The sequence below is a fragment of the Ranitomeya imitator genome, chromosome 3, assembly GCF_032444005.1.
Source record: "Ranitomeya imitator isolate aRanImi1 chromosome 3, aRanImi1.pri, whole genome shotgun sequence".
Classification (NCBI taxonomy): domain Eukaryota; kingdom Metazoa; phylum Chordata; class Amphibia; order Anura; family Dendrobatidae; genus Ranitomeya; species Ranitomeya imitator.
This window is the reverse complement of record NC_091284.1, coordinates 43,888,912-43,905,765: the sequence shown is the minus strand read 5'-3', so window position 1 is coordinate 43,905,765 and position 16,854 is coordinate 43,888,912.

The following is a 16,854-nucleotide window of genomic DNA, read 5'->3' as shown; positions in this document are numbered from 1 at the left end:
AAGACTTCACGGGTGGATGCAAGGACACCGGAGGTATCGGGGAAGGATCGGGGGACCCCATCTCTCTCTCCTCTGATGTGCGATCACATCAGAGGAGAGAGAAATTTAATGTGAAATCAGACTTTTTTTGTGGTTGCCATTATTCCGTTAATAACGACGATCGCTGGGGGGCACTATACACTTATTTTTAAGCGCCGTTAAAAAGCGGCGCTGAGGAATAAGTACTCTTGATTGCCGCCATTGAAAGGCGTATCGGAAGTCGTTAAGGGGTTAATGTTGAAGGGTTTGACATTTTCCCCTCCAACTACTCAAAAAGTGTATAAAATTGAACATTATTTAACCTGTAATTCAGAATATGTTGTTTACTTGTTATTACAGTGTCCAGTATCCCTGTTGTATGTCGTGAAACCACCTGTGATTTTAGGAACCGCATAAATCACCACCGCTATACAATACAGAAGAAGAAACTGGACCGCCCCGTGTCTAAACAATTTGTAGAAGTAAACCACTCTGAAAAACAGCTGAAATTCAGGATTATTGATATAGTCACTCCACAGAGAAGAGGGGGATAGAGTCCGTCTCTTGAAACGGAAAGAGCTGGAGTGGATATATAAACTAAACACCCTCAAACCAGTGGGCTTGAATACTGAATTCAAAATGAACCTAATAATGTGAAGATCATAAGATTCCCCTTGGTCTCCCCCGTTTCCTTTATCCCATCCTCAGTATGGTAGTTGGGATCATAGGACCCCCAAGAATATTGGTAACATCTTTTAGAAAGTACCGTAAGTATTTTTTTTAAAGAATTTTAAAATGTATATGTTTTATCTTCACAGATGAATCACCTTTGTATGAAAACCACTATGAGGATACATACTCATCTGGGAAGCTGCATTGCTATACTAAGAATAAAACGTTTTTAAAAAATTTTTTTGTGAAAAATACTTTCCTTATTAAAAAATACCTTTAGTCTGTCACTTATTGATTGGTGGAGGTCTGACTGCAGGGACCTGCACCAATCGGCAGAGTGTGGAGCTTTTTTCCCCGTTATATCGGAGCGGCATGTGCAACTTGACCACTGGAGCTGCTATCAGACAGCCCACCTGCCCATACATTTTAAAATAAGGATAAAAGTGTCCTGTCAGGGATAAAGCTTCTCAATTCTTCTGATAAGTGCAGTTTCCAATGATCGGACCCAAACGATAAATAAGTTATCACCTATCCTGTGGAACCCATTACTTAAAAAACCATCCCTCGATCAAAACTGTGCCGCTAATTATAGACCTGTCTCTAATCTTCCCTTCATCTCTAAACTCCTCGAACGCCTGGTCCACTCCCGTCTTACCCGCTATCTCTCAGATAACTCTCTTCTCGACCCTCTTCAATCTGGCTTCCGCTCTTTACACTCTACTGAAACTGCCCTCATTAAAGTCTCTAATGACCTACTAACAGCTAAATCTAATGGTCACTACTCCATGCTAATTCTCTTGGATCTCTCTGCAGCATTTGACACTGTGGATCATCAGCTCCTCCTCACTATGCTCCGCTCCATCGGCCTCAAGGACACCGTTCTCTCCTGGTTCTCCTCCTATCTCTCTGACCGATCCTTCACTGTATGTTTTGCTGGTTCCTCCTCCTCTCACCTTCCCCTTACTGTTGGGGTTCCTCAAGGATCAGTCCTAGGCCCCCTACTCTTCTCGTTGTATACTGCCCCTATTGGACAAACAATCAGTAGATTTGGTTTCCAGTACCATCTCTATGCTGACGACACCCAATTATACACTTCTGCTCCCGATATCACACCGACCTTTTTAGAAAACACCAGTGATTGTCTTACCGCTGTCTCTAACATCATGTCCTCCCTCTATCTGAAACTAAACCTGTCAAAAACTGAACTCCTCGTGTTCTCTCCCTCTACTAACCTACCTTTGCCTGACATTGCCATCTCCGTGTGCGGTTCCACCATTACTCCAAAGCAACATGCCCGCTGCCTTGGGGTCATCCTTGATTCTGACCTTTCATTCACCCCCTACATCCGATCACTGGCTCGCTCTTCTTACCTGCATCTCAAAAACATTTCTAGAATTCGCCCTTTTCTTAATTTCGACTCTGCAAAAACTCTGACTGTTTCACTTATTCATTCTCGTCTGGACTATTGTAACTCTCTACTAATCGGTCTCCCTCTTGCAAAACTCTCCCCGCTCCAATCTGTCCTGAATGCTGCAGCCAGGATCATATTCCTCACCAACCGTTACACCGATGCCTCTACCCTGTGCCAGTCATTACACTGGCTACCCATCCACTCCAGAATCCAGTACAAAACTACTACCCTCATCCACAAAGCACTCCATGGCTCAGCACCACCCTACATCTCCTCCCTGGTATCAGTCTACCACCCTACCCGTGCCCTCCGCTCCGCTAATGACCTCAGGTTAGCATCCTCAATAATCAGAACCTCCCACTCCCGTCTCCAAGACTTTACACGTGCTGCGCCGATTCTTTGGAATGCACTACCTAGGTTAATACGATTAATCCCCAATCCCCACAGTTTTAAGCGTGCCCTAAAAACTCATTTGTTCAGACTGGCCTACCGCCTCAATGCATTAACCTAACGATCCCTGTGTGGCCTATTTATAATAAAAAAAAAAAAAGGTTCCTCGCATCATGTTCTCATACACTTTATGCAGTATTAGCCCTCTGTGTCTGTACTGCTACATACTGGTTCATGCAGCTTTACATGAACACCTGAGCCTTACACTATAGCTGGTCCGAATAACTAAAGCAATTGTTACCATCCACCTCTCGTGTCTCCCCTTTTCCCCATAGTTTGTAAGCTTGCGAGCAGGGCCCTCACTCCTCCTGGTATCTGTTTTGAACTGTATTTCTGTTATGCTGTAATGTTTATTGTCTGTACAAGTCCCCTCTATAATTTGTAAAGCGCTGCGGAATATGTTGGCGCTATATAAATAAAATTATTATTATTATTATTATAACCCATAGATCGGTGTGTTTTTTTTTACCAAAGAACCCCTTTGAAGCAAACTACTGTAATTGTACATGCCAGTTATGGTGGCGCATAGTAGATGTGCAGTAGATGCTCACTATAAGGCCGGGATCACACTTGCATGTGCAATGCGAGAAACTCGAGCAATTCTCCCGCCTCAATACCCGGCACTGCCGCGGACACTCGGTATTGATGCAAGAGATTTGCACGAGTTTCTCTCATTGCACACACAAGTATGACTCCGGCCTAACTGGGATAACGGCTAACAGGTATTTGCATATAGCTGTAGGGTGGGCCCCTAGGGTAAATATCTCCTGTGGGCCCAAGACACCACAGTTCAACGCCGGATAGATACAAAGACAGATAAAAACTTGCAGTATGTATTTCCAATGGACCTATTTTCATACACGTGCGCTGCGGTCTGTGAACCTGAAGTTTTGCCCCCACACTTGGCTGCAGGTCAGCTTAGACTTTAGCTCATACAATTGAAGTATTTTCCTGTTAACGAGTTTTCCAAATGTTATTATCCGGTATAATGTAATCTTTCTAACGAACAGAAGGTTTTGTTCCTACTGGTTAACAATGTAATTACATGGATGTATATTTAGCATCAATGATATAATGGGCTATTAAGATCCTAATGAATGCATCCATCTAAAATACTGCAAGAGGCAATGTGTTCTTATATTGCTCAACCATTGTAAAAAAAAAATAGTAAATGAATCTAGATATAAAAAAGTAGTTTTCTATTCCAAGGGGCCAAATTATTATCCTAGTAGGCAGTATAGTATATAGTAATAGTCCAAGTTGGACACCACTTATCCGAGTTATCCACGTGCTCAGAGTAGTTACTAGGGATGAACGAGCACTAAAACGTTTGGATGCTTGTCACTCGAACCGATTAATTCCTTATTTTTTTATTAATTTTTGATACATTTTTATTAATGCTTTATTAAAAAAATTGAAATATCAGTGTATTATATGAAGGAAGTAAGAACCGCCAAAAATTAGATGGAAGAGGAACTCAGATACATCCTGTAATAGACATAAAGGAGGGTCTCATTAACATTTTATTCAAATTGTCATGTCATAAAGGCTTTGCACAAAATGCAAAGCCACAAAATAATGATAAGGAAGGTAATAGACCCTTGTAGGCAACAACTTGTGGGCCTCATTAAAATGTTTTGAAAGTGTACTTGATGTATTCCTACACTCATAAAGGCATTGCACAAAGAGAAAAGTCAGGAAAAAATTATAAGTTAGGTCATCCAGTCATCCATAGACCCTGGAAGGCAACAACTGGCGAGCCTCATTCAATAATGAAAATAAAAAACACTTTATGTGCTGATGTCATCTGGTGGTGTGGAAAAGTCGGGCTAATCCAGGCTTTCATCATTTTTATCAGAGAGAGCCTGTCAGCAATTTTTGCTGACAGGTGAAAGCACCTGTCTGTTATGACCCCCCAGTTTCATTAAAACCCCGCTCAGGCAAGACAATAGTGGCAGGGCAGCATCTCCAAGACATAGAGGGTCATCTCATGCCAGGTGTCCAGCTTTGAGACTGAAATGCTGAAGGTCGCAGAGGAATTATGGACTACTCTGGTTTTGGCGGCCAGGTATTGCTTGACCATCTTTAAAAAATGTTCCCTTCTTGTCAAAAATACCCAGTCATCAGGGACTATATGCTAGGAGGGCCATGAAATGGGCCATGAAATGTCATGAAATTGGCCCAGGCCTTTGACAGTGTACTCCTGATTCTGCTGTACCTGTTGTGTGCCCCCTCTGCTTCTTCTCCTTGGTTGGGCAATGAAGCTTCTCCCCTGCCGCTAGCATTGTCTGATGAAAATTTTTTCAACGTATTTTCCACAATGGCCTTCAGGTATAGCACCATTTTAGTAGTCTTCTCTGCCCCAGTAAGGAGAGATGCAAGGTGCTCCTTGTAGTGTGGGTCTAGCAGGGTGAATAGCCAGTACTCTATTTTGTCCAAGATGAATGTAACGTGAGGCTCACAGGAAAGGCAGGGGTTCATAAAGTGTGCCATATGTGCCAAGGTCCCTGCAGCAAACACTTCCCTGTCTCCAGCATGATGACTACTTTCCATCTCCTCCTCCTCCGTCGCTTCCTACTCATTCCCCTCCTCAGCCCATCCATTTTGTAGAGATGGAACAAAGCTTGTTGTGTGGGTACTAGCCTCTGTTGTGCTATCAGCCAGCTCCTGTACCTCCTCTTGCTCAGCCTCCACCTCCTCATTGGTACGCAATCTGTACTGATCAGATGAGATGAGGCTGGGGTGTGTAGTATCTTCTTGTCTCATGTCTTCCTACATCTCCACCTGGTCCACATGCAAAGCTTTATCTTTAATTGTCAGCAGGGACTGTTTAAGTAGGCACAGAAGAGGGATCATTGTGCTGATGATGGCGTCATCACCACTCACCATCTTTGTGGAGTTCTCAAAGTCTTGGAGAACTGCACAACTGTCAGACATCCATGCCTACTCTTCAGTTGTTATGTGGAGAGGCTGACCAGAATACCGATGGGTGTGTTGGAGCTGGTATTCCATAACTGGCCTCTGCTACTCACAAAGCGTGGCCAGCATGTGTAGTGCGGAGTTCCAGAACGTGGTCATGTCGCATACCAGTCGGTGAGCTGGCACTTGCATGCAAGAGCGGTGGTTGCTGTAGCTGACTTGTGAAAATTGGTGCTGAGTCTGACGCAGGGTACCTTGACCACAAGCTCTGGCAAATGTTGGTGTTTTCAGAAACTGCTGAACTACCAAGTTAAGCACATGGGCCAAGCATGGTACATGTGTGAGCTTGCCAAGCTTCACAGCCACCACCAGGTTATCGCCATTATCACACATGACGATGCCTTCACTGAGGCAGTGCTGCAGAACATCCAACTTCCGTCTGATGTGGATGATGTGCTCTGATGTGCCATCAAGTAAATGTAGCATCCCTGGCCACAAGCTTTTGTACACATGTCGGTTGTTAAGTGGACAATCCCAGTAACCATGTTGGTAAGAGCAAGGGTGATATTCCAGGACAACGGCTGGTACAAGGTGGGGACGCCACACTGGGAGAAATAATGGTGGCTATGGACCGCGTAACTGGGGACAGAATTTGTACATCGGAAGCAGGACAATTTTTGTTTTTTTATTTCAAACCAATGAAATTGCACACAAACTGAGTTGTACAGTTTATATGACAATAGTCAATTTTTGAGCAACAAAATTTGTACACATGTAGGCCAATTTTTATTTATTGCAAACCAACTAAATGTTACACAAAGCAGGTTATATAGTATGTATGACAATAGTCAATTTTTTGAACAAAAATATTTTGTTACCTGTACCAGGCCAAGAGGATTTTAAAATTTTTAACCTTTAAGTGACCAAGCCAATTTTGACCTTAATAACCAAGCCAGTTTTTACAATTCTGGCCACTGTCAATTTATAAGGTTATAGCTCTGGAATGCTTCAACGGATTCCAATGATTCTGAGATTTTTTTTCGTGACACATTGTACTTCATGTTAGTGATAAAATTTCTTTAATAGGACTTGCGTTTGTTTATGAAAAAAATGGAAATTTGGCAAAAATGTAGAAAATTTAGCAATTTTCAAATTTTTTATTTTTGTGCCCTTAAATCAGAGTCATGTCACACAAAATAGTTTATAAATAACATTTCCCACATGTCATCTTTACATCAGCACAATTTTGGAAACATTATTTTTTTTGTTAGGAGTCTTAGGATGTTATAAGGGTTAAAAGTTGACCAGCGATTTCTTATAATTCCAACAAAATTTACAAAACCATTTTTTTAGGGACCACCTCACATTTGAAGTGAGTTTAGGGGGTCAATATGACAGAAAATACCCAAAAGTGACACCATTCTAAAAATTGCACCCCTCAAGGTGCTCAAAGCCACCTTCAAGAAGTTTATTAACCCTTCAGGTGCTTCACAAGAACTAAAGCAATGTGGAAGGAAAAACTGAACATTTTACTTTTTTCATAAAAAATTTACTTTAGACCCAAACATTTTTATTTTCACAAGGGTATCAGGACAAAATGGACCACAACATTTTTTGTATAATATCTCCTGAGTACACCGATACCCTGCATGTGGGGGAAAGCCACTGCTTGGGCGCATGGCACGGCTCAGAATGGAGGGAGCACCGTTTGACTTTTTGAACGCAAAATTGTCTGGAATCACTGGCGGCCGCCATGTCGCATTTGGAGACCTCCTGATGTACCTAAACAGTGGAAACCCCCCAATTCTATCTGCAACCCTAACATAGCCATAACCCCAACATAACCCTAATCCCAACTCTAACCCTCATCCCAACACTAACCCTAACCACAACCATAACCCTAACCACAGCCCTAACCCCAACACCACCCTAACTCCAACACCACAACCGTAACCCAAAATACAACCCTAACTCTAACCTCAACACAACCATAACCCTAGCCCCAACCCTAACCCCAACCCTAACCCAACTCTAACCCTAACTCTAACCGCAACAGTAACCCTATCCCTAGCCCCAACCCTAACACTAAATGCAAAGAATGGGAAAAAATAAATACATGTTTTTATTTTATTATTTTTACCTAACTAAGGGGGTGAAAGAGGGGGGTTTATGTACTATTCTTATTATCACTGTGATATAGTCTATATGGGTGGTGCATTATACAGTATGGAGGACTATACAGAACATTATACTGTATGGAGGACTATGGAGTGTGCTTTATACCATATGGAAGACTATGGGGAGTGTATTATAGTATATGGAGAACTATGGGAAGTGCATTATACTATATGGAGGACTATAGGGCACATTATACTATGTGAAGGATTATGTGTACATGATACTTTGTGGAGGACTATGAGGTAAATAATCTTTAAATAATAATCTTTATTTTTATGTAGCGCTAACCTATTCCACAGCGCTTTACAGACATTATCATCGCTGTCCCCAATGGGGCTCACAATCTAAATTCCCTATCAGTATGTCTTTGGAATGTGGGAGGAAACTGGAGTGCCTGGATGAAACCCACGCAAACACGGAGAGAACATAGAAACTCTTTGCAGATGTTGTCCTTGGTGGGATTTGAACCCAGGACTCCAGCGCTGCAAGGCTGCAGTGCTAACCAATAAGCCACCGTGCTGCCCCTACAGTAAATGAGCAAAATTCTGCCTATTCAGTGACTGGATTGTTTATGCCATAACAAAAATCATTGTTCTAAGCAGCACATCACCTGATGCAGATGCGCTGCTAATAACATGATACTGTATGGGGACAGATTGATCAACAAGTGATCGTTCTGTGCCCATCATTCTTCCTCAACTGGTGTAAAAAGGCCAGTAAACAAGCGTTGAATGACTTCAATATTGTCAATCGCGCTCGTTTAATGGTCTGAACGCATGAAAATACAACCAAAATTTTTCTGTGTGATGGTGCAACTTTAACCCCTATCTGACCTCGGACGGGATAGTACGTCCGAGGTCAGATCCCCTGCTTTGATGCAGGGCTCCGCGGTGAGCCCGCATCAAAGCCGGGACATGTCAGCTGTTTTGAACAGCTGACATGTGCCCGCAATAGGTGCAGGCAGAATCGCGATCTGCCCGCACCTATTAACTAGTTAAATGCCGCTGTCAATCGCAGACAGCGGCATTTAACTACCGCATCCGGCCGGGCGGCCGGAAATGACGTCATCGCCGACCCCCGTCACATGATCAGGGGTCGGCGATGCGTCTCCATTGTAACCATAGAGGTCCTTGAGACCTCTATGGTTACTGATGAGCAGTGGCTGTGAGCGCCACCCTGTGGTCGGCGCTCACAGCACACCTGCATTTCTGCTACATAGCAGCGATCAGCAGATCGCTGCTATGTAGCAGAGCCGATCGTGCTGTGCCTGCTTCTAGCCTCCCATGGAGGCTATTGAAGCATGGCAAAAGTTAAAAAAAAAGTTACAAAAAATGTGAAAAAAATAAAAAAAATATAAAAGTTTAAATCACCCCCCTTTCGCCCCAATCAAAATAAATCAATAAAAAAAAATCAAATCTACACATATTTGGTATCGCCGCGCTCAGAATCGCCCGATCTATCAATTAAAAAAAAGCATTAACCTGATCGCTAAACGGCGTAGCGAGAAAAAAATTCGAAACACCAGAATTACGTTTTTTAGGTCGCCGCGACATTGCATTAAAATGCAGTAACGGGCGATCAAAAGAATGTATCTGCACCAAAATGCTATCATTAAAAACGTCATCTCGGCAAGCAAAAAATAAGCTCTCAACCGACCCCAGATCACGAAAAATGGAGACGCTACGAGTATCGGAAAATGGCGCAAATTTTTTTTTTTTTTAGCAAAGTTTGGAATTTTTTTTCACCACTTAGATAAAAAATAACCTAGTCATGTTAGGTGTCTATGAACTCGTACTGACCTGGAGAATCATAACGTCAAGTCAGTTTTAGCATTTAGTGAACCTAGCAAAAAAGCCAAACAAAAAACAAGTGTGGGATTGCACTTTTTTTGCAATTTCACCGCACTTGGAATTTTTTTCCCGTTTTCTAGTACACGACATGCTAAAACCAATGATGTCGTTCAAAAGTACAACTCGTCCCGCAAAAAATAAGCCCTCACATGGCCATATTGACGGAAAAATAAAAAAGTTATGGCTCTGGGAAGGAGGGGAGTGAAAAACGAACACGGAAAAATGAAAAATCCCAAGGTCATAAAGGGGTTAAACTTTTGCCAATGGACCAACTTTGTCTAAAACTGGCTCTGATATCACCCCTGGACATCCTGACTGTTCCTTGATTTTGGTAGATATTGGATGAATTAAAGGGGTCATCGTGGCAAAATAAGAGCTTGCCCAATGTTGAGGCCTGTGATTGGTCATGAGAAATTGAAAAACATCACATGGTGCAATGTTTAAGTCACCTTACAACTTCAGCCAATCACAGGTCTCAGCGATCCAGATGCTGGTTGAATGGCAACAATCCCTTTAAAGATCAGACATGTTGGTTTACAACATCAGATACTTTTGTTCTTAGAAGACTGGCAGTGGCTTATCCCCTTCTTCCTACAGAGGACATATGCACACCCAGCCAAACTGAGAGTACAAGTCTATGAGGGAGTCAGCAGATTCAGGGACTAGGGTAGCATTTTTGGCACATGAAATACCGTTACTTTTGCTGAATTTGGCGGGCAGTTGTATCTTCTCCCCAGCTCAGCCTATTTGGAGGAAATGCTTCAAGCTGGCATTAAAACGCTGCATTGCTCAAAAATTTTTTAGAAGTGTTTTCAGACAGTTTCACCCTTTTCAGGGGTACTTTATACAGGTCCTTCTCAATTAAACTTTCATATATCAGTATTAAAACAATAAAAGACCTGACAAATTTCAGTTGGTGGATAATGAATCTATAATATATGAAAGTTTAATTGTAATCATTACATTATGGTAAATAATGAAATTTAACACTATATGCTAATTTTTTGAGAAGGACCTGTATGATACATTATTTGATTTTTATTACATTTGTGTGGAGGATATTGTCGTCTGGATACTAGACAGTATTATTAATACCGTCTGTACATTTGTATCATCATTCCTACCTCAGTTGAATCTCAGTTGTATAATAAAGCTGATGGTGATGGTGCGCCCTCATGATCACTGCGAATTTCCAGGAATTTACTGTAGACTCTTACAAACTATTATGCCAAGGGCAGTATAGGGCTATGGCTGGTACCTATGCACAGGGCCGGTGTTAGGGGCAGGCAGACCACGCAGCTGGCTAGGGCCCTCGCTCCTCCAGGGGCCCCTGTTATGATCTGGTGGTTTAGGAGCAACATGGGACTAGCTCTGAAGGAAGTGGTACCTGTACTGACCGCAGTCCCTAAGCTCAACACAACACTAGAAGTAGCCGTGGGATGCTCCTGACACTCCCTAGGCACCTCGTCACAGCCTAAGATCTAACTACCCCTAAAGATAGAAACAGGAAAACTATCTTGCCTCAGAGAAAATCCCCAAAGGATAGATAGCCCCCCACAAGTAATGACTGTGAGTGGAGAGGGAAAAGACATACGCAGAATGAAACCAGGATGAGCACAGGAGACCAGTCTAGCTAGAAAGATAGGACAGGATGGAATACTGTGCGGTCAGTATAAAACACTACAAAAAAATCCACACAGAGTTTACAAAAATCTCCACACCTGACTAAAGGTGTGGAGGGTAAATCTGCTTCCCAGAGCTTCCAGCTACACTGAATTAATTCATACTGACAAGCTGGACAAACATAGAAAGCACAGAACGGATAAGTCCACAACCTGTGGACAGAAAAGAGCAAGCAAGGACTTAACTTAGCTGAACTTGTCAGGATAACAGGGAAATCCAAAGAGATGTGAATCCAACCAGGAACCATTGACAAGTGGCACAAGCTGAAGGAAAGAGCCAGGCTAAATAGCCGAGCAGAATAGACAATCAGTGGAAGCAGCTGCTGACTGCTAAATCCAAGGAGCAGCCATTCCACTTAAAACCACCGGAGGGAGCCCAAGAGCAGAACTCACAAAAGTGCCACTTACAACCACTGGAGGGAGCCCAAGAGCGGAATTCACAACATTACCCCCCCCCCCCCCTTTGAGGAGGGGTCACCGAACCCTCACCAGAGCCCCCAGGCCGATCAGGACGAGCCAAGTGAAAAGCACGAAACAAATCGGCGGCATGGACATTGGAGGCAACAACCCAAGAATTATCCTCCTGGCCATAACCCTTCCACTTGACAAGATACTGAAGCCTCCGCCTCGAAAAACGAGAATCCAAAATTTTCTCAACCTCATATTCCAACTCTCCCTCAACCAACACCGGGGCAGGAGGATCAACCGAGGGAACAACGGGCACCACATATCTCCGCAACAAAGATCTATGGAAAACATTATGAATGGCAAAAGAGGCTGGAAGAGCCAAACGAAAAGACACCGGATTGATAATTTCAGAAATCTTATAAGGACCAATAAACCGAGGCTTAAACTTAGGGGAAGAAACCTTCATAGGAACATGACGAGAAGACAACCAAACCAAATCCCCCACACGAAGCCGGGGACCAACACACCGACGGCGGTTAGCAAAACGTTGAGCCCTTTCCTGAGACAATGTCAAATTGTCCACCACATGAGTCCAAATCTGCTGCAGCCTGTCCACCACAGAATCCACACCAGGACAATCAGAAGGCTCAACCTGCCCAGAAGAAAAACGAGGATGAAAACCAAAATTACAAAAGAAAGGTGAAACCAAAGTAGCCGAACTAGCCCGATTATTAAGGGCAAACTCGGCCAACGGCAAGAAAGCCACCCAATCATCCTGATCAGCAGACACAAAGCATCTCAAATAGGTCTCCAAGGTCTGATTAGTTCGCTCAGTTTGGCCATTAGTCTGAGGATGAAACGCTGAAGAAAAAGACAAATCAATGCCCATCCTAGCACAAAAGGCCCGCCAAAACCTAGAGACAAACTGAGAACCTCTGTCTGACACATTCTGAACCACATGCTGAAAAAACAATGGAACCAAATCTGAGGAGGAAGGCAACTTAGGCAAAGGTACCAGATGGACCATTTTAGAGAACCAGTCACAAACAACCCAGATAACAGACATCTTCTGGGAAACAGGAAGATCCAAAATAAAATCCATGGAAATATGCGTCCAGGGCCTCTCAGGGACCGGCAAAGGCAAAAGCAACCCACTAGCGCGGGAACAGCAAGGCTTGGCCCGGGCGCAAGTCCCACAGGACTGCACAAAAGCACGCACATCGCGCGACAAGGAAGGCCACCAAAAGGACCTAGCAACCAAATCTCTGGTACCAAAAATCCCAGGATGACCTGCCAACACTGAACAATGAACCTCAGAAATCACCTTACTTGTCCATCTATCAGGAACAAACAGCTTCCCCACTGGACAGCGGTCAGGCCTATCAGCCTGAAATTCCCTCAGCACCCGCCGCAAATCAGGGGAGATGGCAGAAAGAATCACCCCTTCCTTCAGAATGCCGACCGGCTCAAGGACTCCAGGAGAATCAGGCGAAAAACTCCTAGAGAGGGCATCAGCCTTAACATTCTTAAATCCCGGAAGATACGAGACCACAAAATCAAAACGGGAGAAAAACAGGGACCATCGAGACTGTCTAGGATTCAGCCGCTTGGCCGACTCGAGGTAAATCAGATTCTTATGATCAGTCAAGACCACAACACGGTGCTTAGCTCCCTCAAGCCAATGTCGCCACTCCTCAAACGCCCACTTCATAGCCAACAACTCCCGATTGCCAACATCATAATTGCGTTCCACAGGCGAAAACTTTCTAGGAAAAAAAGCACACGGTTTCATCAAAGAACCATCAGAATCCCTCTGAGACAAAACGTCCCCTGCCCCAATCTCAGAAGCGTCATCCTCAACCTGAAAAGGAAGAGAAACATCCGGATGACGCAACACAGGGGCAGAAGTAAATCGGCGTCTAAGCTCCCGAAAGGCCTCAACAGCCGCAGAGGACCAATTCGTCACATCAGCGCCTTTCTTCGTCAAATCAGTAAGGGGCTTAACCACACTGGAAAAGTTGGCAATGAAACGGCAATAGAAATTAGCAAAGCCCAAAAATTTTTGAAGGCTCTTCACAGATGTGGGTTGAATCCAGTCATGAATAGCTTGGACCTTAACAGGATCCATTTCCATAGACGAGGGAGAAAAAATAAAACCCAAAAAAGAGACCTTCTGAACTCCGAATAGGCACTTAGACCCCTTCACAAGTAAAGCATTATCACGAAGGATCTGGAATACCATCCTGACCTGCTTCACATGAGACTCCCAATCATCAGAAAAAATCAAAATATCATCCAAATATACAACCATGAATTTATCAAGATAATTGAGGAAAATATCATGCATGAAGGATTGGAACACAGATGGAGCATTAGAGAGCCCGAATGGCATCACAAGGTATTCAAAATGGCCTTCGGGCGTAGTAAATGCAGTTTTCCATTCGTCACCCTGTTTAATACGAACAAGATTATATGCCCCTCGGAGGTCAATCTTAGTAAACCAACTAGCCCCCTTAATCTGAGCAAACAAATCAGAAAGCAAAGGCAAGGGGTATTGGAATTTGACCGTGATCTTATTAAGAAGACGATAATCTATACAGGGTCTCAAGGAGCCATCCTTCTTAGCAACAAAAAAGAAACCCGCTACCAATGGTGACGAAGACGGCCGAATATGCCCCTTCTCCAAAGATTCCTTAACATAGCTCCGCATGGCGGCATGCTCTGGCACAGACAGATTGAAAAGTCGGCCCTTAGGGAACTTACAACAAGGAATAAAGTTAATAGCACAATCACAGTCCCTATGTGGAGGAAGGGAACTGGACTTGGGCTCATCAAATACATCCTGGAAATCCGACAAAAACTCCGGGACCTCAGAAGAGGGGGAAGAGGAAATTGACATCAAAGGAACGTCACTATGTACCCCTTGACAACCCCAACTAGTCACAGACATAGTTTTCCAATCCAGCTCCGGATTATGTTCCTGTAACCATGGAAAACCCAGTATAACATCATCATGCAGGTTATGCAACACCAGAAAACGGCAATTTTCCTGATGTGCTGGAGCCATGTACATGGTCATCTGCGTCCAGTACTGAGGTTTATCCTTGGCCAATGGTGTAGCATCAATGCCCCTCAAGGGAATAGGGCTCTGCAAAGGCTGCAAGGAAAAACCACAGCGCCTGGCGAATTCTAAGTCCATTAAGTTCAGGGCAGCGCCTGAATCCACAAATGCCATGACAGAAAAGGACGACAATGAGCAAATCAGGGTCACAGATAAAATAAATTTAGGCTGTACAGTACTAATGGTAACAGACCTAGCGACCCTCCTAGTACGTTTAGGGCAATCAGAAATAACATGAGCAGAATCACCACAGTAAAAACACAGCCTATTCTGACGTCTGAATTCCTGCCGTTCTGTTCTAGTCAAAATTCTATCACATTGCATAGGTTCAGGACTCTGCTCAGAGGACACTGCCATATGGTGCATAGCTTTGCGCTCGCGCAGATGTCGATCAATCTGAATGGCTAGAGATATAGATTCGCTCAAACCAGTAGGTGTAGGGAAGCCCACCATAACATCTTTAAGGGCTTCAGAAAGACCTTTTCTGAAAATAGCAGCCAGAGCATCCTCATTCCATTTAGTGAGCACAGACCATTTCCTAAATTTCTGGCAGTATAATTCTGCCGCTTCCTGACCTTGACACAGGGCCAACAGGGTTTTTTCTGCACGATCCACAGAATTAGGTTCGTCATACAATAATCCGAGCGCTTGAAAAAATGCGTCTACATTCAGCAATGCCGGATCCCCTGATTCAAGGGAGAATGCCCAGTCCTGAGGGTCACCACGCAGCAAGGATATGATGATTTTAACTTGCTGAATGGGATCACCAGAAGAACGGGGTTTCAAAGCAAAAAACAATTTGCAGTTATTTTTAAAGTTCAAAAACTTGGATCTGTCCCCAAAAAACAAATTAGGAGTAGGAATTCTAGGCTCCAAAGCCAAAGTCTGGACAACATAATCTTGGATACTCTGTACTCTTGCAGCAAGTTGATCCACACGAGAAAACAAACCCTGAACATCCATGCCAGAGCATAAATCCTGAACCACCCAGAGATCAAGAGGAAAAAAAAAAGACAAAACAAAGCACAGAAAAAAAAATGGCTCAGAATTTTTTCCTTCTTTTGAGATGCATTTAATTCATTTTTGACCACTTGTACTGTTATGATCTGGTGGTTTAGAAGCAACATGGGACTAGCTCTGAAGGAAGTGGTACCTGTACTGACCGCAGTCCCTAAGCTCAACACAACACTAGAAGTAGCCGTGGGATGCTCCTGACACTCCCTAGGCACCTCGTCACAGCCTAAGATCTAACTACCCCTAAAGATAGAAACAGGAAAACTATCTTGCCTCAGAGAAAATCCCCAAAGGATAGATAGCTCCCCACAAGTAATGACTGTGAGTGGAGAGGGAAAAGACATACGCAGAATGAAACCAGGATGAGCACAGGAGGCCAGTCAAGCTAGATAGATAGGACAGGATGGAATACTGTGCGGTCAGTATAAAACACTACAAAAAAATCCACACAGAGTTTACAAAAATCTCCACACCTGACTAAAGGTGTGGAGGGTAAATCTGCTTCCCAGAGCTTCCAGCTACACTGAATTAATTCATACTGACAAGCTGGACAAACATAGAAAGCACAGAACGGATAAGTCCACAACCTGTGGACAGAAAAGAGCAAGCAAGGACTTAACTTAGCTGAACTGGTCAGGATAACAGGGAAATCCAAAGAGATGTGAATCCAACCAGGAACCATTGACAAGTGGCACAAGCTGAAGGAAAGAGCCAGGCTTAATAGCCGAGCAGAATAGACAATCAGTTGAAGCAGCTGCTGACTGCTAAATCCAAGGAGCAGCCATTCCACTTAAAACCACCGGAGGGAGCCCAAGAGCAGAACTCACAAAAGTGCCACTTACAACCACCGGAGGGAGCCCAAGAGCGGAATTCACAACAGGCCGCCAGCCAGTGGAGAGCCGCTAATAGCGGCACACCATGCAGCTGCTATGGAGCCTGTTGTGAATTCTGTGGTCGAGCTCCCTCCTGTGGTCATGAGTGGTACTTCGGCTGGTTCTGTCTATGAGCTTCCTCTGGTGGATGTGAGTGGGGCTGCGGCTTCTGAGTTTCCTTCCTCAGGTGACGAGGTTAAGTCGTTAGGTGCTGCTCTATTTAACTCCACCTAGTTCTTTGTTCCTTGCCTCCAGTCAA